Source organism: Haematobia irritans, chromosome 4 (genome assembly GCF_050003625.1).
Source record: "Haematobia irritans isolate KBUSLIRL chromosome 4, ASM5000362v1, whole genome shotgun sequence".
Lineage (NCBI taxonomy): Eukaryota > Metazoa > Arthropoda > Insecta > Diptera > Muscidae > Haematobia > Haematobia irritans.
The window spans coordinates 190,505,874-190,531,923 of NC_134400.1; the positions used below are offsets into that span (position 1 = coordinate 190,505,874).

At 28.8% G+C, this 26,050-nt stretch overlaps 1 protein-coding gene across 1 annotated transcript in view; it reads right to left on the reverse strand.

Annotated features, from left to right (window-relative positions):
- Positions 1-26,050, reverse strand: part of RhoGEF3 (Rho guanine nucleotide exchange factor 3) — a 710,057-nt gene that overhangs the window by 329,439 nt on the left and 354,568 nt on the right. The gene's annotated exons all lie outside the window — the stretch shown is intronic.

The window sequence follows — 26,050 nt, forward strand, 5'->3', positions numbered from 1 at the left end:
AATATTAAAAAAAAAATCTAAAAGAATTTAATAAAAATTAAGCTAATAAATAAATATATAATAAAAATATTAGAATTAACATAAAAAATATATATAAATTTAAATTTTTTTTTTAATTAAAAAAAAAGAAGAAAGAAGACAAGACCTTGGCTCCCCAGCCTACAACAATAAAGAAATAAACAAAATATGTGAAATTATGGTCCATTATTGATGACTAGAAAAAGAAATGATTTTTATCATTGAATACTATCTTTTAAATGAAGAAAATGTCTTCGAGAAAATTCCTTAGTAGAATAAGAAAACTTTCTTAAATGAATCGGAAGATGATTCCAGATTCTAGCGACACGCACTGTAAAAGATCGATCACAAACAGCCGTATTAAAGCGAGGGAAAATTATCTGCGGGTTTCTGATTGACCTTGAAAAAATAAAACGGCTTCGGAGCAGAGGTAGAGAACCCGTATTTACTAGCCTATAAAACAACATCAAAACCTTATGCTCAATATACATAGGAAAAGGCACCCCTAGAAACTCTAATACACTGCCCGAAATGTGATCATTGCGCCTTAAAGAGAAAACAAACCGGACAATCATATTCACTATTCGTTGTAGCCTACTAAAACAAGCAACACATCGAAATATTGCTCTAAGACCCCATAAAGTATATATATTCTGGGTTAGAGGTGTGCACGTGAGTAATTTTTGCTCACACTCACGCACACTCACGACGGAGAAATCTTACTCACGCACACTCACACACGATATTTATTGGTAGGACTGACGCTCATGCACGCTCACGAAAAGAAAATTTTTACTCACGCACGAAAACCTTTTAAATGTCGTGACTCACGAAAAATATCGTGACTCACGAAAAACCTCGTGACTCACGAATAATTTTATGAATAATTTGTCTATAGAACCTGATTGAAAACATGAGTATGATTAAAATCGAGAGCGTTATAAAACTCTTAACACCTCGGGTGTCACTAAAATTATAAATGAATTCAACTCGTAAGCATTTTATGTTCGTGCGCGGAATTATTTTCGTGAGTGTGTTTTTCCGAAATTCGTTACTCACGCACACTCACGAAGATATTATTTTCGTGACTCACGCTCACGCACGACATTTGGTTGGTTAATCACGCTCACGGACACTCACGTCGTTGCCGTCAGTGTGAATCACGACTCACGCGTGTGTCACCAAAAATTTACGTAAGTCGCGACAATTTCGTGTCACGTGCACATCTCTATTCTGGGTCGTGGTGAAATTCTGAGTAGATCTAAGCATGTCCGTCCGTCCGTCTGTTGAAATCACGCTAACTTCCGAACGAAACAAGCTATCGACTTGAAACTTCTCACAAGTAGTTGTTATTGATGTAGGTCGGACGGTATTGCAAATGGGCCATATCGGACCACTTTTACGTATAGCCCCCATATAAACCGACGCTCAGATTTGGCTTGCGGAGCCTCTTGGAGGAGCAAAATTCATCCGATCCGGCTGAAATTTGGTACATGGTGTTAATATACCATGTACCAAATATATACTAACAACCATGCAAAAATTGGTCCACATCGGTACATAATTATATATAGCCCCCATATAAACCGATCCCCCGATTTGGCTTGCAGAGCCTGAAAGAGAAGCAAATTTCATCCGATCTGGCTGAAATTTTGTACATGGTGTTTGCAAATGGTGTCTAACAACCATGCCAAAACTGGTCCATACCGGTCTTAATTATATATAACCCCCATTTAAACCGATCCCCCAGAAGCTCTTAGAGGAGCAAAATTCATCCGATCCTGTTGAAATTTGGTACATTGCGCTAGTATATGGCCGCTAACAACCATACCAAAATTGGTCCATTTCGGTCTATATTTATATATAGCCGATCCCCACAAATGATCTACCAAAATTTTATTTCTATAGAAAATTTTGCCAAATTTTATTACTATAGAAAATTTTGTCAAGATTTTATTTCTATAGAAAATTTTGTTAAAATTTTATTTCTATAGAAAATTTTGCCAAACTGAATTATATACGTATTTAATCGGTCTTTTTATACCCTCCACCATAGGATGGGGGTATATTAACTTTGTCATTCCGTTTGTAACACATCGAAATATTGCTCCATAAAGTAAAGTATTGCTCCATAAAGTAAAGTAAAGACTCCATAAAGTATATATATTCTGGGTCGTGGTGAAATTGTGAGTCAATCTCAGCATGTCCGTCCGTCCGTTTTTGAAATCAAGCTAACTTCCGAACGAAACAATCTATCGACTTGAAACTTGGCAGAAGTAGTTGTTATTGAAGTAGGTCGGATGGTATTGCAAATGGGCCATATCGGTCCACTTTTACGTATAGCCCCCATATAAACGCACCCTCAAATTTGGATGGCAGACCCTGTAAGAGAAGCAAATTTCATCCGATTCGGCTGAAATTTGGTATATGGTCTCTAACAACCACCGTGGTGCAATGGTTAGTATGCCCGCCTTGCATACACAAGGTCGTGGGTTCGATTCCTGCTTCGACCGAACACCAAAAAGTTTTTCAGCGGTGGATTATCCCACCTCAGTAATGCTGGTGACATTTCTGAGGGTTTCAAAGCTTCTCTAAGTGGTTTCACTGGAATGTGGAACGGCGTTCGGACTCGGCTATAAAAAGAAGGTCCCTTGTCATTGAGCTTAACATCGAATCAGGCAGCACTCAGTGATAAGAGAGAAGTTCACCAATGTGGTATCACAATAGACTGAACAGTCTAAGTGAGCCTGATACTTCGGGCTGCCACCTAACCTAACCTAACAACCATGTAAAAATTTGACCACATCGGTTCATAATTATATGTAGCCCCCATATAAACCGATCCCCCGCTTTGGTTTTCGGAGCTTCTAAGAGAAACCGGCTGAAATTTGGTACATGGTGTTAGTATATGGTCTCTAACAACTATGCAAAACGTGGTCCAAATCGGTCAATAATTATATATAGCCCCCATATAAACCGATCCCCCGCTTTGGTTTTCGGAGCTTCTAAGAGAAACAAATTGCATCCGATCCGGCTGAAATTTGTTGCATGGTGTTAGTATATGGTCTCTAACAACTATGCAAAACGTGGTCCAAATCGGTCAATAATTATATATAGCCCCCATATATACCGATCACCAGATTTGACCTCCGGAGCCTCTTGGAAGACCAAAATTCATCTGATTCACTTGATATTTGGTACGTGGTTTTAATAAAGGGTGATTCTTTTGAGGTTAGGATTTTCATGCATTAGTATTTGACAGATCACGTGGGATTTCAGACATGGTGTCAAAGAGAAAGATGCTCAGTATGCTTTGACATTTCGTCATGAATAGACTTACTAACGAGCCACAACGTCGAATTTTCAGTGAATGGGCCCTAGAAAAGTTGGCAGAAAATCCGCTTTTTTATCGACAAATTTTGTTCAGCGATGAGGCTCATTTCTGGTTGAATGGCTACGTAAATAAGCAAAATTGCCGCATTTGGAGTGAAGAGCAACCAGAAGCCGTTCAAGAACTGCCCATGCATCCCGAAAAATTCACTGTTTGGTGTGGTTTGTACGCTGGTGGAATCATTGGACCGTATTTTTTCAAAGATGCTGTTGGACGCAACGTTACGGTGAATGGCGATCGCTATCGTTCGATGCTAACAAACTTTTTGTTGCCAAAAATGGAAGAACTGAACTTGGTTGACATGTGGTTTCAACAAGATGGCGCTACATGCCACACAGCTCGCGATTCTATGGCCATTTTGAGGGAAAACTTCGGAGAACAATTCATCTCAAGAAATGGACCGGTAAGTTGGCCACCAAGATCATGCGATTTGACGCCTTTAGACTATTTTTTGTGGGGCTACGTCAAGTCTAAAGTCTACAGAAATAAGCCAGCAACTATTCCAGCTTTGGAAGACAACATTTCCAAAGAAATTCGGGCTATTCCGGCCGAAATGCTCGAAAAAGTTGCCCAAAATTGGACTTTCCGAATGGACCACCTAAGACGCAGCCGCGGTCAACATTTAAATGAAATTATCTTCAAAAAGTAAATGTCATGGACCAATCTAACGTTTCAAATAAAGAACCGATGAGATTTTGCAAATTTTATGCGTTTTTTTTTTAAAAAAAGTTATCAAGCTCTTAACAAATCACCCTTTATATGGCCTCAAATACCCATGTAAAAATTGGTCGAAATCGGTCCATAATTATATATAGCCCCGATATAAACCGATCCCCGATTAAGATTCAGGCTCACTTAGACTATTCAGTCCATTGTTTATTATACCTTTTAATCAAACTGTTTCACATATTTAATCTGATAATGCCGATCTGACACACAACAAAATTGTTATGCCGACCAAAAGTACTCAGCGCAAGTCTCTGGTGGGAGATGGTATGTTAGAATTTATAATGCTTTTTACCTTCCGGGAGTTGGCATCATTGGTTTGCATGGAGACAAAATGTGAGAGAGTCTCAATAGACGTCAACTCAAAGAGAGCATTTGCCACAATGCGTGAGAATATGTGAGATGTGTTTGCACAGTGGGAACAAATTACAAGTAAGAATTTGAAGTTATTAGTGTTATATGGTACTCTAAGCAAAAAGATTAAAAGTCAGTTAAGTTCGAGTTTAGGCGCTAAAATCGTTATTTTTATACCCCCCACCATAGAATGGGGGGTATATTAACTTTGTCATTCCGTTTGTAACACATCGAAATATTGCTCTAAGACCAAATAAAGTATATATATTCTGGGTCGTGGTGAAATTCTGAGTCGATCTAAGCATGTCCGTGCGTCCGTAAGTCCGTCCGTTCGTCTGTTAAAATCACGCAAACTTCCGAACGAAATAAGCTATCGACTTGAAACATGGCACAAGTAGTTGTTATTGATGTAGGTCGGATGGTATTGCAAATGGGCCATATCGGTCCACTTTTACGTACTGCTCCCATATAAACGGACACATAGATTAGGATTGGGAATCCTCTAAGACAAGCAAATTTCATCCGATCCGGCTGAAATTTGGTACATGGTGTTAGTATATGGTGTCTAACAACCATGCAAAAATTGGTTCATACCGGTCTTTAATTATATATAGCTCCCATATAAATCGATCCCCATATTTGGCCTTCGAAGCCTCTAAGAGAAGCAAATTTTATCCGATCCGGATGAAATTTGGTACATGGTGTAAGTATATGGTCTCTAACAACCATGCAAATATTGGTTCATATCGGTCCATAATTATATATAGCTCCCATATATACCGATCCCCAGATTTGGCCTTCGAAGCCTCTAAGAGAAGCAAATTTTATCCGATCCGGATGAAATTTGGTACATGGTGTAAGTATATGGTCTCTAACAACTATGCAAAAATTGGTCCACATCGGTTCATAATTATATATAGCCCCCATATAAACCCATAGCCCGATTTGGCTTGCGGAGCCTCTAAGAGAAGCAAATGTCATCCGATCAGGCTGAAATTTGGTACATGGTGTTAGTATATGGTCTGTAATGACTATGCAAAAATTGGTCCACATCGGTATTGCAAATGGACCATATCGGACCACTTTTACGTATAGCCCCCATATTAACCGATGCTCAGATTTGGCTTGCGGAGCCTCTTGGAAGAGCAAAATTCATCCGATGCGGCTGAAATTTGGTACATGGTGTTAATATATGGTCTCCAACAACCATGCAAAAATTGGTCCACATCGGTGCATAATTATATATAGCCCCCATATAAACCGATCACCAGATTTGATCTCCGGAGCCTTTTGGAATACCAAAATTCATCTGATTCAGTTGATATTTGGTACGTGGTGTTAATAGATGGCCTCAAACACCCATGTAAAAATTGGCCGAAATCGGTCCATAATTATATATAGCCCCCATATAAACCGATCCCCAGATTTTACCTCCGGAGCCCCGTGGAAGAGCAAAATTCATCTGATTCGGTTGAAATTTGGTACGTGATGTTAGTATATGGTCGCTAACAACCATGCAGGTATTGGTCCATAACAGTCCATAATTATATATAGCCCCCATATAAACCGATCCCGAGATTTGGTTTTGGAGCCTCTTGGAGGAGCAAATTACATCCGAGTCAGTTGAAATTTGGTGCATTGTGCTAGTATATGGCCGTTAACAACCATGCCTAACTAGGTCCATATCGGTCTATAGTTATATATAGTCCTCAGATAAATCGATCCCCAATCACAGAAAAATTGGTCCATATCAAGTTCATAATTGTAGCCCCCATATAATCGACCCCATATTTCAATTCTGGCTCTCCACGTACCGCGCAAAAGTCCATTTCGATTCGTAATTATTTGTAGACTTTCCTATACATAACTTTTTTGTCTAATTTATACCACGTATGGACTAACTCACAATTTAGAAAACGATGTTAAGAAGTTTTAAGATACCTTGCCATCGGTAAGTATTACCACAACGCAAGTAATTCGATTGTGGATGACAGTCTTTCGCAGAAGTTTCTACGCAATCCATGTTGGAGGGTAAATAAGATAATAATGACGCTATCGTCCTGAAATTTGGCACAGATTCGTCTTTTGTTTGTAGACAGGTCAAGTTCGAAGATGGGCTATATCGGTCCAAGTTTTGATATAGTCCCCATATAAACCGACCTCCCGATTTGGGATCTTAGGCTTATAAAAACTGTAGTTTTTATCCAATTTGCCTGAAATTGGAAGTCTAGAGGTATATTAGGACCATCAAAAAGTGTACCGAAAATGGTGCCTACCGATCCATGTTTTGGTATAGCCCCCGTATGGACCGATTTCCCGATTTTCCTTTTTGGACGTCTAGAAAGTGTATTTTCTATCCGATTTGTCTGAAATTGGGAATCTAGAGGTATTCTAAGACCATAAAAAAATGGTGTGCCGAAGATGGGGTGTATAGGTCAATGTTTTGATATAGCGCCCATATAGACCGATCTACCGATTTTACATCTAAGGCTTCTAGAATCCGTAGTTTTAATTTAATTTACCTGAAATTTGAAATCTAGAGGTATTCTAGGACCGTAAAGACGTATGTCGAAAATGGTTCATGTTTTGATGTAGCCCCCATATAGACCGATCTCCCGATTTTACTTTTTGGGCTTCTAGAATCCGTAGTTTTAATTTAATTTACCTGAAATTTTAAATCTAGAGGTATTCTAGGACCATAAAGACGTGTGTCGAAAATGGTGAGTATCGGTCCATGTTTTAATATAGCCCCCATATAGACCGATCTCCCGATTTTACATTTTGGGCTTCTAGAATCCATAGTTTTTACCCAATTTGCTTGAAATTCGAAATCTAGAGGTATTCTATGACCATAAAGACGTGTGTCGAAAATGGTGAGTACCGGTCCATGTTTTGATATAGCCCCCATACACTCAAAAAAAAAGTTTACTTGGATCCAAAGATTTTGACCTTCCCTTAAGGATTTTGGTATTGATTCCGCGCCAAAGATGCGGCTTCTTTAAAATAAAGAAATTTTTTAGCGACCTATCTGGCTTTAAATGTAGGAGCAATAAATAAATTAAAATTAGGATACAGATCTCATTTATCAAATTTTCATTCTCTTTTCGTGGTTTATTAATAAAGCTACTCACGTGCTAACAAATGTCAGTTTAAAAATCCAATTTATAACGTATACTTCAAAGTAAAAAATGTTTTTTTTTTAATTCCAAAAAAAACTTTAATCCAAAGACGCTAAATCCTCAAAATAAGTCTTGGCCTATATTTGAAGCGTTTTTATCTTAAATCTAAAATTTCAATATTTCAGTTAATTTGGGGACAAGTTCTTTAAATCGAAAATGTGTTTCTTTACTTTAAGGAAAATTAGCCTTAGTTCAAAGACATGCGACTTTAACGGAGGGACGCAAATTCACAAATCTTGTGTCCTAATTTTAATGAAAAAAATTTTTGAAGCAAAGATTATAAAATTTAATTTAATTAAATTGTCATTATTTTAAAAAAAATTGTCCTTAATATTTTGTAAATTTCGCATCCTTAAATTTAGGTTGCGTAAACTTTAATATCACGTAAATATTTTATTCAGTGTATAGACCGATCTCCCGGTTTTATTTCTTGGTCTTCTAGAATCCGTAGTTTTTACCCGATTTGCCTGAAATTGGAAATCTAGAGGTATTCTAGGACCATAAAGCGGTGTGCCGAATATATTGAGTATCGGTACATCATTATTTTATCATTTTCTTGCACATTTACAAGAAATGTTTATGATTCTTCTAAAACTCAAACAAAAAATGGTTCTTATAAATTCAGAATCTGATGTAGTCTTCATAGGTAAAATCTTTACATTTATCTGTGGGAAGCGTACTGGTTGAACTGATCTGCTTGGGAAAATATCTGTCGTTTGTCAAAATTTTATTTCTATAGACGATTTTGTCAAAATTTTATTTCTATAGAAAATTTTGTCAAAATTTTATTTCTATAGACGATTTGGTAAAAATTTTATTTCTATATAAAATTTTGTCAACATTTTATTTCTATGGAAAATTTTGTCAAAATTTTATTTCTATAGAAAATTTTGTCAAAATTTTATTTCTATAGAAAATTTTGCAAAAATTTTATTTCAATAGGAAATTTTGACAAAATTTTATTTCTATGGAAAATTTTGTCAACATTTTATTTGTATCGAAAATTTTGTCAAAATTTTATTTCTATGGAAAATTTTGTCAACATTTTATTTCTATAGAAAATTTTGTCAAAATTATATTTCTATAGAAAATTTTGTAAAAATTTTATTTCTATAGAAAATTTTGTAAAAATTTTATTTCTATAGAAAATTTTGTCAACATTTTATTTCTATGGAAAATTTTGTCAACATTTTATTTCTATCGAAAATTTTGTCAAAATTTTATTTCTATAGAAGAGTTTGTCAAAATTTTATTTCTATAGACGATTTTGTCAAAATTTTATTTCTATAGAAAATTTTGCAAAAATTTTTTTTCAATAGGAAATTTTGACAAAATTTTATTTCTATGGAAAATTTTGTCAACATTTTATTTCTATAGAAAATTTTGTCAAAATTATATTTCTATAGAAAATTTTGTAAAAATTTTATTTCAATAGGAAATTTTGACAAAATTTTATTTCTATGGAAAATTTTGTCAACGTTTTATTTCTATCGAAAATTTGGTCAAAATTTTATTTCTATAGAAGAGTTTGTCAAAATTTTATTTCTATAGACGATTTTGTAAAAATTTTATTTCTATAGACGATTTGGTAAAAACTTTATTTCTATAGAAAATTTTGCAAAAATTTTATTTCAATAGGAAATTTTGACAAAATTTTATTTCTATGGAAAATTTTGTCAAAATTTTATTTGTATAGAAAATTTTGTCAAAATTATATTTCTATAGAAAATTTTGTAAAAATTTTATTTCAATAGGGAATTGTGACAAAATTTTATTTCTATGGAAAATTTTGTCAACATTTTATTTCTATCGAAAATTCTGTCAAAATTTTATTTCTATAGAAAATTTAGTCAAAATTATATTTCTATAGAAAATTTTGTCAACATTTTATTTCTATGGAAAATTTTGTCAAAATTTTATTTCTATCGAAAATTTTGTCAAAATTTAATTTCTATAGAAAATTTTGTCAACATTTTATTTCTATGGAAAATTTTGTCAAAATTTTATTTCCATAGAAGAGTTTGTCAAAATTTTATTTCTATAGACGATTTTGTCAACATTTTATTTCTATAGAAAATTTTGTCAAAATTTTATTTCTATAGAAAATTTTGTCAACATTTTATTTCTTTGGAAAATATTGTCAACATTTTATTTCTATGGAAAATATTGTCAACATTTTATTTCTATAGAAAATTTTGTCAACATTTTATTTCTATCGAAAATTTTGTCAAAATTTTATTTCTATAGAAGAGTTTGTCAAAATTTTATTTCTATAGACGATTGTGTCAAAATTTTATTTCTATAGAAAATTTTGCAAAAATTTTATTTCAATAGGAAATTTTGACAAAATTTTATTTCTATGGAAAATTTTGTCAACATTTTATTTCTATAAAAAATTTTGTCAAAATTATATTTCTATAGAAAATGTTGTAAAAATTTTATTTCAATAGGAAATTTTGACAAAATTTTATTTCTATGGAAAATTTTGTCCTATTTTATTTCTATAGAAGTGTTTGTCAAAATTTTATTTCTATAGACGATTTTGTCAAAATTTTATTTCTATAGAAATTTTTGTCAAAATTTTATTTCTATAGAAAATTTTGCAAAAATTTTATTTCAATAGGAAATCTTGACAAAATTTTATTTCTACGGAAAATTTTGTCAACATTTTATTTCTATGGAAAATTTTGTCAACATTTTATTTCTATAGGAAAGGATGTCAAAATGTTACCATAGAAAAACCCATCGGTCTACACACAAAGAAAATTTCATTAAAAGTCAACCAACGAAAAATTTTCATTGATATAACGAAACATTTTCATTAATACAATGAAAATATTCGTTAATAATACGAAACGCTACGTTGATTGACAGAAAATTCGTTATAATAACGAAAAATTTCGTTGTATTAACGAATTTGTTTCGTTGGCTGACTTTTAACGACACATTTCGTTAATATAACGAAACTTTTTCTATTAGTGTATGTGGGAGCTATAGCAAACCATAGATTTCTATGGAATATTTTGCCAAAATTTTATTTCTATAGAAAATTTTGCAAAAATTTTATTTCAATAGGAAATTTTGACAAAATAAAACTTCTACGGAAAATTTTGCCAACATTTGATTTCTATGGAAAATTTTGTCAACATTTTATTTCTATAGAAAAGTATGTCAAAATGTTACCATAGAAAAACCCAAAAACCCATCGGTCTATGTGGGAGCTATAGCAAACCATAGATTTCTATGGAATATTTTGCCAACATTTTATTTCTATAGAAAATTTTGTCAACATTTTATTTCTATGGAAAATGTTGTCAACATTTTATTTCTATCGAAAATTTTGTCAAAATTTTATTTCTATAGAAAATTTTGCAAAAATTTTATTTCAATAGGAAATTTTGACAAAATTTTATTTCTATGGAAAATTTTGTCAAAATTTTATTTCTATAGAAAATTTTGTCAAAATTATATTTCTATAGAAAATTTTGTAAAAATTTTATTTCAATAGGAAATTTTGACAAAATTTTATTTCTATGGAAAATTTTGTCAACATTTTATTTCTATCGAAAATTTTGTCAAAATTTTATTTCTATAGAAGTTCTTGTCAAAATTTTATTTCTACAGACGATTTGGTAAAAATTTTATTTCTATAGAAAATTTTGCCAAAATTTTATTTCTATAGAAAATTTAGTCAAAATTTTATTTCTATAGAAAATTTAGTCAAAATTTTATTTCTATAGAAAATTTTGCAAAAATTTTATTTCTATAGAAAATTTTGCCAAAATTTTATTTCTATAGAAAATTTTGTCAACATTTTATTTCTATGGAAAGTTTGGTCAAAATTTTATTTCTATAGACGATTTTGTCAACATTTTATTTCTATCGAAAATTTTGTCAAAATTTTATTTCTATAGAAGAGTTTGTCAAAATTTTATTTCTATAGAAAAATTTGTCAACATTTTATTTCTATGGAAAATTTTGTCAAAATTTTATTTCTATAGAAAATTTTGTCAAAATTATATTTCTATAGAAAATTTTGTAAAAATTTTATTTCAATAGGAAATTTTGACAAAATTTTATTTCTATGGAAAATTTTGTCAACATTTTATTTCTATCGACAATTTTGTCAAAATTTTATTTCTATAGAAGAGTTTGTCAAAATTTTATTTCTATAGACGATTTTGTCAAAATTTTATTTCTATAGAAATTTTTGTCAAAATTTTATTTCTATAGAAAATTTTGCAAAAATTTTATTTCAATAGGAAATTTTGACAAAATTTTATTTCTACGGAAAATTTTGTCAACATTTTATTTCTATGGAAAATTTTGTCAACATTTTATTTCTATAGAAAAGTATGTCAAAATGTTACCATAGAAAAACCCATCGGTCTGTGTGGGAGCTATAGCAAACCATAGATTTCTATGGAATATTTTGCCAAAATTTTATTTCTATAGAATATTTTGCAAAATTTTTATTTCAATAGGAAATTTTGACAAAATTTTATTTCTACGGAAAATTTTGTCAACATTTTATTTCTATGGAAAATTTTGTCAACATTTTATTTCTATAGAAAAGTATGTCAAAATGTTACCATAGAAAAACCCAAAAACCCATCGGTCTATGTTGGAGCTATAGCAAACCATAGATTTCTGTGGAATATTTTGCCAAAATTTTATTTCTATAGAAAATTTTGTCAACATTTTATTTCTATGGAAAATTTTGTCAACATTTTATTTCTATCGAAAATTTTGTCACAATTTTATTTCTATAGAAAATTTTGCAAAAATTTTATTTCAATAGAAACTTTTGACAAAATTTTATTTCTATGGAAAATTTTGTCAAAATTTTATTTCTATAGAAAATTTTGTCAAAATTATATTTCTATAGAAAATTTTGTAAAAATTTTATTTCAATAGGAAATTTTGACAAAATTTTATTTCTATGGAAAATTTTATCAACATTTTATTTATATCGAAAATTTTGTCAAAATTTTATTTCTATAGAAGAGTTTGTCAAAATTTTATTTCTATAGACGATTTTGTCAAAATTTTATTTCTATAGAAAATTTTGTCAAAATTTTATTTCTATAGAAAATTTTGTCAAAATTTTATTTCTATAAAAAATTTTGCAAAAATTTTATTTCAATAGGAAATTTTGACAAAATTTTATTTCTATGGAAAATTTTGTCAACATTTTATTTCTATCAAAAATTTTGTCAAAATTTTATTTCTACAGAAGTTCTTGTCAAAATTTTATTTCTATAGAAAATTTAGTCAAAATTTTATTTCTATAGAAAATTTTGCAAAAATTTTATTTCTATAGAAAATTTTGCCAAAATTTTATTTCTATAGAAAATTTTGTCAACATTTTATTTCTATAGAAAATTTTGTCAACATTTTATTTCTATGGAAAATTTGGTCAAAATTTTATTTCTATAGAAAATTTTGTCAACATTTTATTTCTTTGGAAAATATTGTCAACATTTTATTTCTATGGAAAATATTGTCAACATTTTATTTCTATAGAAAATTTTGTCAAAATTTTATTTCTATAGAAAAGTATGTCAAAATTTTACCATAGAAAAACCCAAAAACCCATCGGTCTATATGGAAGCTATAGCAAACCATAGATTTCTATGGAATATTTTGTCAAAATTTTATTTCTATAGAAAATTTTGTCAAAATTTTATTTCTATAGAAAATTTTGTCAAAATTATATTTCTATAGAAAATTTTGTAAAAATTTTATTTCAATAGGAAATTTTGACAAAATTTTATTTCTATGGAAAATTTTGTCAACATTTTATTTCTATCGACAATTTTGTCAAAATTTTATTTCTATAGAAGAGTTTGTCAAAATTTTATTTCTATAGACGATTTTGTCAAAATTTTATTTCTATAGAAATTTTTGTCAAAATTTTATTTCTATAGAAAATTTTGCAAAAATTTTATTTCAATAGGAAATTTTGACAAAATTTTATTTCTACGGAAAATTTTGTCAACATTTTATTTCTATGGAAAATTTTGTCAACATTTTATTTCTATAGAAAAGTATGTCAAAATGTTACCATAGAAAAACCCATCGGTCTGTGTGGGAGCTATAGCAAACCATAGATTTATATGGAATATTTTGCCAAAATTTTATTTCTATAGAATATTTTGCAAAATTTTTATTTCAATAGGAAATTTTGACAAAATTTTATTTCTACGGAAAATTTTGTCAACATTTTATTTCTATGGAAAATTTTGTCAACATTTTATTTCTATAGAAAAGTATGTCAAAATGTTACCATAGAAAAACCCAAAAACCCATCGGTCTATGTTGGAGCTATAGCAAACCATAGATTTCTGTGGAATATTTTGCCAAAATTTTATTTCTATAGAAAATTTTGTCAACATTTTATTTCTATGGAAAATTTTGTCAACATTTTATTTCTATCGAAAATTTTGTCACAATTTTATTTCTATAGAAAATTTTGCAAAAATTTTATTTCAATAGAAACTTTTGACAAAATTTTATTTCTATGGAAAATTTTGTCAAAATTTTATTTCTATAGAAAATTTTGTCAAAATTATATTTCTATAGAAAATTTTGTAAAAATTTTATTTCAATAGGAAATTTTGACAAAATTTTATTTCTATGGAAAATTTTATCAACATTTTATTTATATCGAAAATTTTGTCAAAATTTTATTTCTATAGAAGAGTTTGTCAAAATTTTATTTCTATAGACGATTTTGTCAAAATTTTATTTCTATAGAAAATTTTGTCAAAATTTTATTTCTATAGAAAATTTTGTCAAAATTTTATTTCTATAAAAAATTTTGCAAAAATTTTATTTCAATAGGAAATTTTGACAAAATTTTATTTCTATGGAAAATTTTGTCAACATTTTATTTCTATCAAAAATTTTGTCAAAATTTTATTTCTACAGAAGTTCTTGTCAAAATTTTATTTCTATAGAAAATTTAGTCAAAATTTTATTTCTATAGAAAATTTTGCAAAAATTTTATTTCTATAGAAAATTTTGCCAAAATTTTATTTCTATAGAAAATTTTGTCAACATTTTATTTCTATAGAAAATTTTGTCAACATTTTATTTCTATGGAAAATTTGGTCAAAATTTTATTTCTATAGAAAATTTTGTCAACATTTTATTTCTTTGGAAAATATTGTCAACATTTTATTTCTATGGAAAATATTGTCAACATTTTATTTCTATAGAAAATTTTGTCAAAATTTTATTTCTATAGAAAAGTATGTCAAAATGTTACCATAGAAAAACCCAAAAACCCATCGGTCTATATGGAAGCTATAGCAAACCATAGATTTCTATGGAATATTTTGTCAAAATTTTATTTCTATAGAAAATTTTTTCAAAATTTTATTTCTATAGAAAATTTTGTCAACATTTTATTTTTAGAGGATTTTTTTTTTAAATAAAATTTTACTTCTATAGAGAATTTTGTCAAAATTTTATTTCGTTCCATTCCTACCTGAAATGTCCTGTAAGCTTCCCAGCTTTAGGATATATGGTAGCGGATGGGAAGTCTCCCTTTTCCAATTTTTGGAAAAAATCAATTCAAATTATCCGCAGTTGTTGTTAGTTTAAAAAAAAATGAAAAAAAAAATTAGTTACGGTTTACTTTAATTAGTGAATTAAGGTGTTTTTTTTTCATAATGATATACCTTAACATCATAAACGCTTTGTAACCATTTCCAATTTGCTTAGCTTTTTTAACCTCTCCGCCACTGTGTTTTTGCAATGTAAACAAATTCACTATGCTAACCAATCGTGTTTCATTTGCTTTTCACATTGTTTCGTTCGTTTTCATTTCCAATTGGTGACATAGTGGTTGTTGTATTGTTTACGTTCTCATAAGAAATTGCATGCATAGATGATAAGAAAGAAGAAGAATGGTCTGAAAAATGCATACTGCCTAAAAGTATGCTACAAGTATGTATATAATATAATTTTGTAAGAGATGACACTGTGGGTAAGTGTTGCCAATGCATATATTTTTATGAAATAATAGAAATGAAAATGACAGAATACAGGGAATTTACAAATGTTCAATACAAATAGAAAAACTCTATTCAAAAATATTGAACAATTATTATAGAAAATTAATTCAATTCCTATTTGGCACATATTTTACTTATAAGCGGACAAATTCTCATACGAATTTGAAAATTTAATAATGCATAAAACTCAAGGTTTATGCCATTATGTTATTTTGTCTAAAATCTTAACTGCGAAAAGATGTGAACTAATTTGGGTCAAAAATTGTGAATGTCAAGTTGTGGCTGAAAATGGGTTACTAAAATATTTTCATAGTTCTGAATGAAGTGTTTACACGTTAAAAATATTTTAACGTGGCAACGCTCCTATAACTTAGGTTAGGTATAGTGACAGACCGACATTTCAGGCTCACTTAGACTATTTAGTCTTTTGTGATACCACAATGGTGAACTTCTCTCTTATCACTGAGTGCTGTCCGATTCAAAGTTAAGCTCAATGACAAGGGACCTCTTTTGTATAGCCGAGTTCGAACGGCTTTCCACATTGCGGTGAAACCACTTCAGAGGTGCTTTGAAATGGCACCAGCATTACTGAGGTGGGATAATACACCGTTGAACAACTTTTTGATGTTTGGTCGAAACTGGGTTTAACCCACGACCCAGGTGCCGTGCAGGCAGGCGTACCTGACACTGTCGACGGAATTGTCGCATTGTTGGTTCATGTAAAGGTTCCTCATCTTGGATTAGCACAAAAAATATTCCACATTAAAAATATTGGCAATTTGTGGAAACTTTTGACATAACAAAGAAGAATCCTTTTTCCTTCGTTCATTGAGGGTTTCCGAATTCACCAAGTAAAGTATACAATGAAAAATGCTCCAAAAATATCCTTCGAATTACACAACGCTTTCTTTACATTTCTCCATAGAGCATTTGTTAAATGAAATGAATATTTCATGCGATGTCTTGAAAATGCCTTTAACCATTTAACAAACGCTCAAGACCAGAAACATGTAAGGAACCCAAATCACAAAGCATAATATTGGCTGCTTATACGAAAGTTTTAAAATGGCAAACTTAACACGCTTATTTAGTCGTAACAATTTGCCATACAAAGTTCAAGGACACTTTCACAATGAGAATGCAACACAAAACAAATTGTTATGGGTGTAAGCATATGGGTCATTTTGTAAGTATGCTTGTGTGTGAGGGGGTTAATTCCCTTCTCTCATAGTAAATCCTCAATAATTTAAAGAATGGGCAAATTTACAAATTGCGACCATCGCACCAAATGGAATTTGGTTGACTTTGGGTCCATTTTCGACAAATCGGTATTTTTTTCAAAATATTATACAGAAATAAAATTTTGGCAAAATTTTCTGTATAGATACAAAATTATGCAACAACTTTGTATAGAAAGAAAATTTTCTACAAATTTTATACGGAAATAAAGATTTGCGATAACTTTCTATAGAACTAAAGCTTTGACAAAATTACCTATAGAAATAAAATTTCCTATAGAAATAAAAATTTGACAAAATTTTCTATAGAAATAAAAGTTTGACAAAATTTTCTATAGAAATAAAAATTTTACAAAATTTTCTATAGAAATAAAATTTTGACAAAATTTTCTATAGAAATGAAATATTGACAAAATTTTCTATAGAAATAAAATATTGACAAAATTTTCTATATCTAAAATTTGACAAATTTTCTATGGAAATAAAATTTTGACAAAATTTTCTATAAAAGAATAAAATTTTGACAATATTTTCTATAGAAATAAAATTTTGACAAAATTTCCTATAGAAATAAAATTTTGACAAAATTTTCTATAGAAATAAAATTTTGACAAAATTTTCTATAGAAATAATATTTTGACAAAATTTTCTACAGAAATAAAATTTTGACAAAATTTTCTATAGAAATAAAAATTTGACAAAATTTTCTATAGAAATAAAATTTAGACAAAATTTTCTATAGAAATAAAATTTAGACAAAATGTTCTATAGAAATAAAATATTGACAAAATTTTCTATAGAAATAAAATATTGACAAAATTTTCTATAGAAATAAAATTTTGACAAAATTTTCTATAGAAATAAAATATTGACAAAATTTTCTATAGAAATAAAATTTTGATAAAATGTTCTATAAAAGAATAAAATTTTGATAAAATTTTCTATAGAAATAAAAGTTTGACAAAATTTTCTATAGAAATAAAAGTTTGACAAAATTTTCTATAGAAATAAAAGTTTGACAAAATTTTCAATAGAAATAAAAATTTGACAAAATTTTCTATAGAAATAAAATTTAGACAAAATTTTCTATAGAAATAAAATTTTGACAAAATTTTCTATAGAAATAAAATTTTGACAAAATTTTCTATAGAAATAAAAATTTGACAAAATTTTCTATAGAAATAAAATTTAGACAAAATTTTCTATAGAAATAAAATTTTGACAAAATTTTCTATAGAAATAAAATATTGACAAAATTTTCTATATCTAAAATTTGACAAAAATTTTCTATAGAAATAAAATTTTGACAAAATTTTCTAAAAAAGAATAAAATTTTGACAATATTTTCTATAGAAATAAAGTTTTGACAAAATTTTCTATAGAAATAAAATTTTGACAAAATTTCCTATAGAAATAAAATTTTGACAAAATTTTCTATAGAAATAAAATTTTGATAAAATTTTCTATAGAAATAAAAAATTTACAAAATTAGAAAAATAGAAATAAAAATTTTGAATAGAAGTAAAATATTGAAAAAATTTTCTATCGAAGTAATATTTTGGTCAAACTTTAACTTTCAAATGTTATTAATTTAATTTGGAACAAGTATATACGGCCGTAAGTTCGGCCAGGCCGAATCATAGGTACCCTCCACTATGGATTGCGTAGAAACTTCTACTAAAGACTGTCATCCACAATCGAATTACTTGGCTTGCGGTAACGCTTGTCGACGACAAGGTATCTTAAAACTTCATACTACCGTCTCCTAAATTGTAAGTTAGTCCGTACATGGTATATATTAAACTAAAAAAGGCCGATTAAATACGTATATAATTCGGTTTGATAAACTTTTATATAGAAATAAAATTTTGACAAAATTTTCTATATCTAAAATTTGACAAAATTTTCTATATAAATAAATACTTGTCAAAATTTTATTTCTATAGAAAATTTTGTAAAAATTTTAGATATAGAAAATAGAAAATTTCTATAGATTTAAAATTGTCATAAAATTTTCTATAGAAATAAAATTTTAACAAAAAGTTTTTATAGAAATAAAATTTTGAAATACCTTTCTATACAAATAAAATTTTGGCAAAATTTTCTATAGAAATAAAATTTTGAGAAAATTTTCTATAGAAATAAAAGTTTCTATAGAAATAAAATTTTGACAATTTTAAGAAATTTTGGTATAGAAATAAAATTTTTAGAAAATTTTCTACAGAAATAAAATTTTGACAAAATTTTCTACAGAAATAAAATTTTGACAAAATTTTCTATAAAAGAATATAATTTTGACAATATTTTCTATAGAAATAAAATTTTGACAATATTTTCTATAGAAATAAAATTTTGACAAAATTTTCTATAGAAATAAATTTTTTACAAAATTTTCTATAGAAATAAAAATTTGATAAAATTTTCTATAGAAATAAAATTTTGACAAAATTTTGTGTAGATATAAAATTTTGACAAAATTTTCCATAGAAATCAAATTTTGATAAAATTTTCTATAGAATTAAAATTTTGACAAAATCTTCTATAGAAATAAAATTTTGACAAAATTTTCTATAGAATTAAAATTTTGACAAAATCTTCTATAGAAATAAAATTTTGACAAAATTTTCTATAGAAATAAAATTTTAAAAAATTTTCTACAGTAATAAAATTTTGACAAACCATGAATATGAACCAATATGGACCAATTTTTGTGTGATTGCGCATCGGCTATATATAACTATAGCCCGATATGGACCATTTGTGGCATGGTAGTTAGAGACCGTATACTAACACCACGTTGCAAATTTCAACCGGATCGGATGAATGTTGCTCCTCCAAGAGGCTCCGGTGATCAAATCTGGGGAACGGTTTATATGGGGGCTATATATAATTATGGACCGATATGGACCAATTCTTGCGTGTTTCTTAGAGACCACATTCTAACACCATGTTCCAAATTTGAACCGAATCGGATGAATTTTGCTCCTCCAAGAGGCTCCTATATAAAATTATGGACCGATTTCGACCAATTTTTGCATGGGTGCATGGCCATATATTAACACCACGTACCAAATTTCAATCGGATCGGATGACTTTTGCTCCTCTAAGAGGCTCCGGAGGTCAAATCTGGGGATCGGTTTATATGGGGGCTATATATAATTATGGGCCGATGTGGACCAATTTTTGCATGGCCATTAGAGAACATATACTAACACTATGTACCAAATTTCAGCCGGATCGGATGAAATTTGCTTCTCTTAGAGGCTCCGCAATCCAAATCGGGGGATAGGTTTATATGGGGGCTATATATAATTATGGGCCGATGTGGACCAATTTTTGCATGGTCATTAGAGACCATATACTAACACCATGTACTAATTTTTAGCCGGATCGGATGGAATTTGCTTCTCTTAGAGCAATCGCAAGCCAAATTTGGGGGTCCGTTTATATGGGGGCTTTATATAATTATGGACCGATGTGTACCAATTTTTGCAAGGTTGTTAGAGACCATATACTAACACCATGTACCAAATTTCAGCCGGATCGGATGCAATTTGCTTCTCTTAGAGCAATCGCAAGCCAAATTTGGGGATCCGTTTATATGGGGGCTATATATAATTATGGACCGATGTGGACCAATTTTTGCAAGGTTGTTAGAGACCATATACTAACACCCTGTACCAAATTTCAGCCGGATCGGATGAAATTTGCTTCTCTTAGAGGCTCCGGAGGTCAAATCTGGTGATCGGTTTATATGGGGGCTATATATAATTATGGACCGATGTGGACCAATTTTTGCGTGGTTTTTAGAGACCATATACTAACACCACGCACCAAGTTTCAACCGGATCGGATGAAATTTGCTTCTCTTAGAGAATCCGCAAGCCAAATTTCTGGGTCCGTTTATATGGGGGCTATACGTAAAAGTGGACCGATATGGCCCATTTGCAATACCATCTGACCTACATCAATAACAACTACTTGTGCCAAGTTTCAAGTCGATAGCTTGTTTCGTTCGGAAGTTAGCGTGATTTCAACAGACGGACGGACGGACATGCTCAGATCGACTCAGAATTTCACCACGACCCAGAATATATATATATACTTTATGGGGTCTTAGAGCAATATTTCGATGTGTTACAAACGGAATGACAAAGTTAATATACCCCCATCCTATGGTGGAGGGTATAATAAATCCGCTATAGTGATCCGAATCCGGTTTGTCTGCTCCATATGCGGCAACGCTCGCCTTAGCCCATTGCACCACTGACGGATTAGCCATAACAATGTCTAACGATTATTTTAAGACTTTTCTTGGCCAAAGAAAACCGAAAGTCGTTCATGAAATCGTGAACGCCCGTGGCCGAAACTATGAACATTCCGTTTTGATTTTTTGTAAACATTTCCGTTTCATTTTGTTACCATCCGTTTACGATTTTTGAACGTAATTTTTTCCATTAGTGTAAGAATATGAGGTTCGGTTAGCAAAGAAAGAAGCTTCTTTGGTTCGGAATCAATACCAAAATCTTTAATGAAATCCTAAATCTTTGAAACCATGCAGGAGCTACCGTGATGCAATGGTTAGCATGCTGGCCTTGCATTTGCATACACAATGTCTTGGGGTTCAAGCGTAGTTACGACGGATCACCATAAAAGTTTTTCAGAGGTGAATTATCTCCTCTCAGTAATGCTGGTGATATTTCTGAGTGTTTCAAAGCTTCTCTAAGTGGTTTCACTGCAATATGGACTCTGCCGTTCGGACTCTGCTATAAAAAGGAGGTCCCATGTCATTGAGCCTGAAATTTCGGGCTGCCTAACCTATCCTTTGAAACCAGGCTAGGAACAAATAAAGTTCTAGCAGATGTTTTTCCTATGATGATCTATGGCGATGAAGAGGCAGCCGCCATGGTCTGATGGTTATCATGCCCGTCTTGCATACAAAGGACCATGGCGTCAATCCTAGGTTTTTATCGGTGAATGTTTCAAAGCTTGTCCAAGTGATTTCGAGCAATTAGGTGATCCCTTGTCATTGAGCTAAAAATAGAATGAGGCAGCACTCAATAATAAAAGAGAAGTTCACCACTGTGGTATCACAATGGACTGAATAGTCTAAATGAGCCTGAAATATCGGGCTGTCACTATACCTAACGTAACCTATGGCTTGGAAATTGGATCTCTTCGTAAGATTGCGAGCAATCCAAGTTGATATGGGACGAAAGGAACCAGAGGAATTGCGAAAATCTGATGGCCATGAAAAAACTTGAATTGAGGCCTTTAATTGGCAATATAACTGGATCTAACACACTTGGAAAACATATGGTACGAATAGACCTCAAAGATGATGACATTTGCAGATGGTGTCTGGACCCCAAAGTTACGAAAGACTCGTACTACTTTCTGTGCCAGTGTCCAGTATTATCCTTTACAAGAAACAAAATACTGGGCTACATTTTCTTTCAGGCTCTCACGGATTTGTGGGAACGTAGTTTAATGATCATATACGTCTTCATCGGGGCCTCTGGTTGGATGTTTTAAGCCATCTTATAGAAGACGAATAAATGGAAGATCTTGAGCGACTTTAAACAAGACTACCTCACGAAGAAGAAGTTGAGATGTCTAGGTGGACATTGCTTCGAGAATTTTTATAATTCTCTGAAACATAACCTGTTTACCTTTACGACACAGTTCACTAATTTAAAGAAATCGCATAGTCAATTTTGCAAAATGTTAAAACTCGAAAAGTTGACTTCTTTCTAGCCGCCACTTGAAATGCACACTCTCCAATTTTTCAACATTCAAATCTGTGGAGTTCTTATCCCCTAAACTATGTCATAAGAGCGAAAAGGACCTTAATTCGTGATCACCGCTAAAAAATCAAAAAATACAGCCAAATCCCGAAAAATTCAAAATATTTATATAAATAACTTTTTTCGCTCATATTTCCTAAACCATGCGTCCTAGAGCTACCATACTCCGTTGACTTGGTCCCGCTCCATCGTTTAACCACTCACAGGCACAAATATCATTGAAATGAATGAGTTAATGACGCCAAGGAGGCTTATTTCATTTTCCAAATAATTCTTGGTACTTACCAAATTTTTAGAAAATGGTGCCTTACCTGAAAAACGCAAATGTTTTTAATTTAGTAGCATTTTTAGTAATTGAAAAAAAAAAATAATAATAATAACAATAATAAATTATAATAATAAAAATGTCACCTTATCTATATGGCCATCAGTTAGCTTTTTGTATTTGATTGTCTCAAATTTAACGGTTATCTAAGTAAAAGTCACTTCTGTTGCATACTTTTAGGCATAGTCAATTTCAAAAATGCAATTCCCTTGGATGCATATCCATATTTATGTTATTTTCGTGGCAACGTCGGGTAAACTATATAAGAAGCTTTATTCAAATTTATAACTTTAATGTAATTTCATGGCAGCCTTCTGCTGCAGAAATCTTAGATGACAAACAGTGGCCAAATTTAAATAAAAAGAGGAAACAATATTTGAATAAATACCAAATTTCTTCACATGCCAAAAAATATTATTAAAATATAAAAATATTGTATTTGTCACGATATTTTTGTCAAAATTTTATTTCTATAGAAAATTTTCCCAAATTTTTATTTCTATAGAAAATTTTGTCAAAATTTTATTTCGATGGAAAATTTTGTTAAAATTTGTATTTCTATAGAAAATTTTGTTCAAATTTTATATCAATAAACTTTTTTTGTCAAAATTTTATTTCTATAGAAAATTTTGTCGAAATTTTATTTCTATAAATAATTTTGTTAAAATTCTATTTCCATAGAAGATTTTGTCAAAATTTTACTTCTATAGAAAATTTTGTCAAAATTTTATTTATATATAGATAATTTTGCCAAAATACTATTTCTATAGAAAAATTTCTAAAAATTTTATTTCTATAGAAAATTTTGTCAAAATTTTATTTCTATAGAAAATTTTGTCAAAAGTTTATTTCGACAAAAAATTTTGTTTAAATTTTTATTTCTGTAGAAAATTTTGTTCAAATTTTATATCTATAAAAAGTTTTGTCAAAATTTTATTTCGTTAGAAAATTTTGTCGAAATTTTATTTCTATAAATAATTTTGTTAAAATTCTATTTCCATAGAAAATTTTGTCGAAATTTTATTTCTATAGAAAATTTTGTCAAGATTTTATTTATATATAGATAATTTTGCTAAAATACTATTTCTATAGAAAATTTTGTCAAAATTTTATTTCTATAGAAAAAATTGTCAAAATTTTATTTCGATAGAAAATTTTGACAACATTTTATTTCTGTAGAAAATTTTGTCAAAATTTTATTTCTATATAGATAATTTTGTCAAAATTCTATTTATATAGAAAATTTTGTCAACATTTTATTTCGATAGAAAATTATATTAAAATTTTATTTCTATATAGATAATTTTGTCAAAATTCTATTTCTATAGAAAATTTGGTCAAAATTTTATTTCTATAGAAAATTTTCTCAAAATTTTATTTCGATAGAAAATTTTGTCAAAATTTTATTTCTATAGAAAATTTTGTCAAAATTCTATTTCTATATAGATAATTTTGTCAAAATTCTATTTTTATACAAGATTTTGACAAAATTTTATTTCTGTAGAAAATTTTGTCAAAACTTTATTTCTATAGAAAATGTTCTCAAGATTTTATTTATATATAGATAATTTTGTCACAATTCTATTTCTATAGAAAATTTTGTCAAAATTTTATTTCGATAGAACATTTTGTCAAAATTTTATTTCCTATAGAAAATTTTGTCGAAATTTTATTACTATAAATAATTTTGTTAAAATTCTATTTCTATAGAAAATTTTGTCATAATTCTATTTCTATACAAAATTTTGACAAAATTTTATTTCTATAGAAAATTTTGTCAAAATTTTATTTCTGTAGAAAATTTTGTCAAAATTTTATTTCTATATAGATAATTTTGTCAAAATTTTATTTCTGTAGAAAATTTTGTCAAAATTTTATTTCTATAGAAAATTTTGTCAAAATTTTATTTCTATAGAAAATTTTATCAAAATTTCATTTCTATTGAAAATTCTGTCAATATTTTATTTCTATATAGATAATTTTGTCAAAATTCTATTTCTATACAAAATTTTGACAAAATTTTATTTCTACAGAAAATTTTGTCGAAATTTTATTTCTATAGAAAATTTTGTCAAAATTTTATTTCGATAGAAAATTTTATCAAAATTTTATTTCTATAGAAAATTTTGTCAAAATTCTATTTCTATATAGATAATTTTGTCAAAATTCTATTTTTATACAAAATTTTGACAAAATTTTATTTCTGTAGAAAATGTTGTCAAAACTTTATTTCTATAGAAAATTTTTTCAAGATTTTATTTATATATAGATAATTTTGTCACAATTCTATTTCTATAGAAAATTTTGTCAAAATTTTATTTCTATAGAACAGTTTGTCAAAATTTTATTTCCTATAGAAAATTTTGTCGAAATTTTATTACTATAAATAATTTTATTAAAATTCTATTTCTATAGAAAATTTTGTCAAAATTTTATTTCTATAGAAAATTTTGTCAAAATTTTATTTCTATATAGATAATTTTGTCAAAATTTTATTTCTGTAGAAAATTTTGTCAAAATTTTATTTCTATAGAAAATTTTGTCAAAATTTTTTTTTCTATAGAATATTTTATCAAAATTTTATTTCTATATAGATAATTTTGTCAAAATTCTATTTCTATACAAAATTTTGACAAAATTTTATTTTTACAGAAAATTTTGTCGAAATTTTATTTCTATAGAAAATTTTGTTCAAATTTTATATCAATAAAAATTTTTGTCAAAATTTTATTTCTATAGAAAATTTTGTCAAAATTTTATTTCTATAGAAAATTTTCTCAAAATTTTATTTCTATAGAAAATTTTGTCAAAATTTTATTTCGATAGAAAATTTTGTCAAAATTTTATTTCGATAGAAAATGTTGCCAAAATTTTATTTCTGTAGAAAATTTTGTCAAAATTTTATTTCTGTAGAAAATTTTGTCAAAATTTTATTTCGATAGAAAATTTTGTCAAAATTTTATTTCTATACACAATTTTATCAAAATT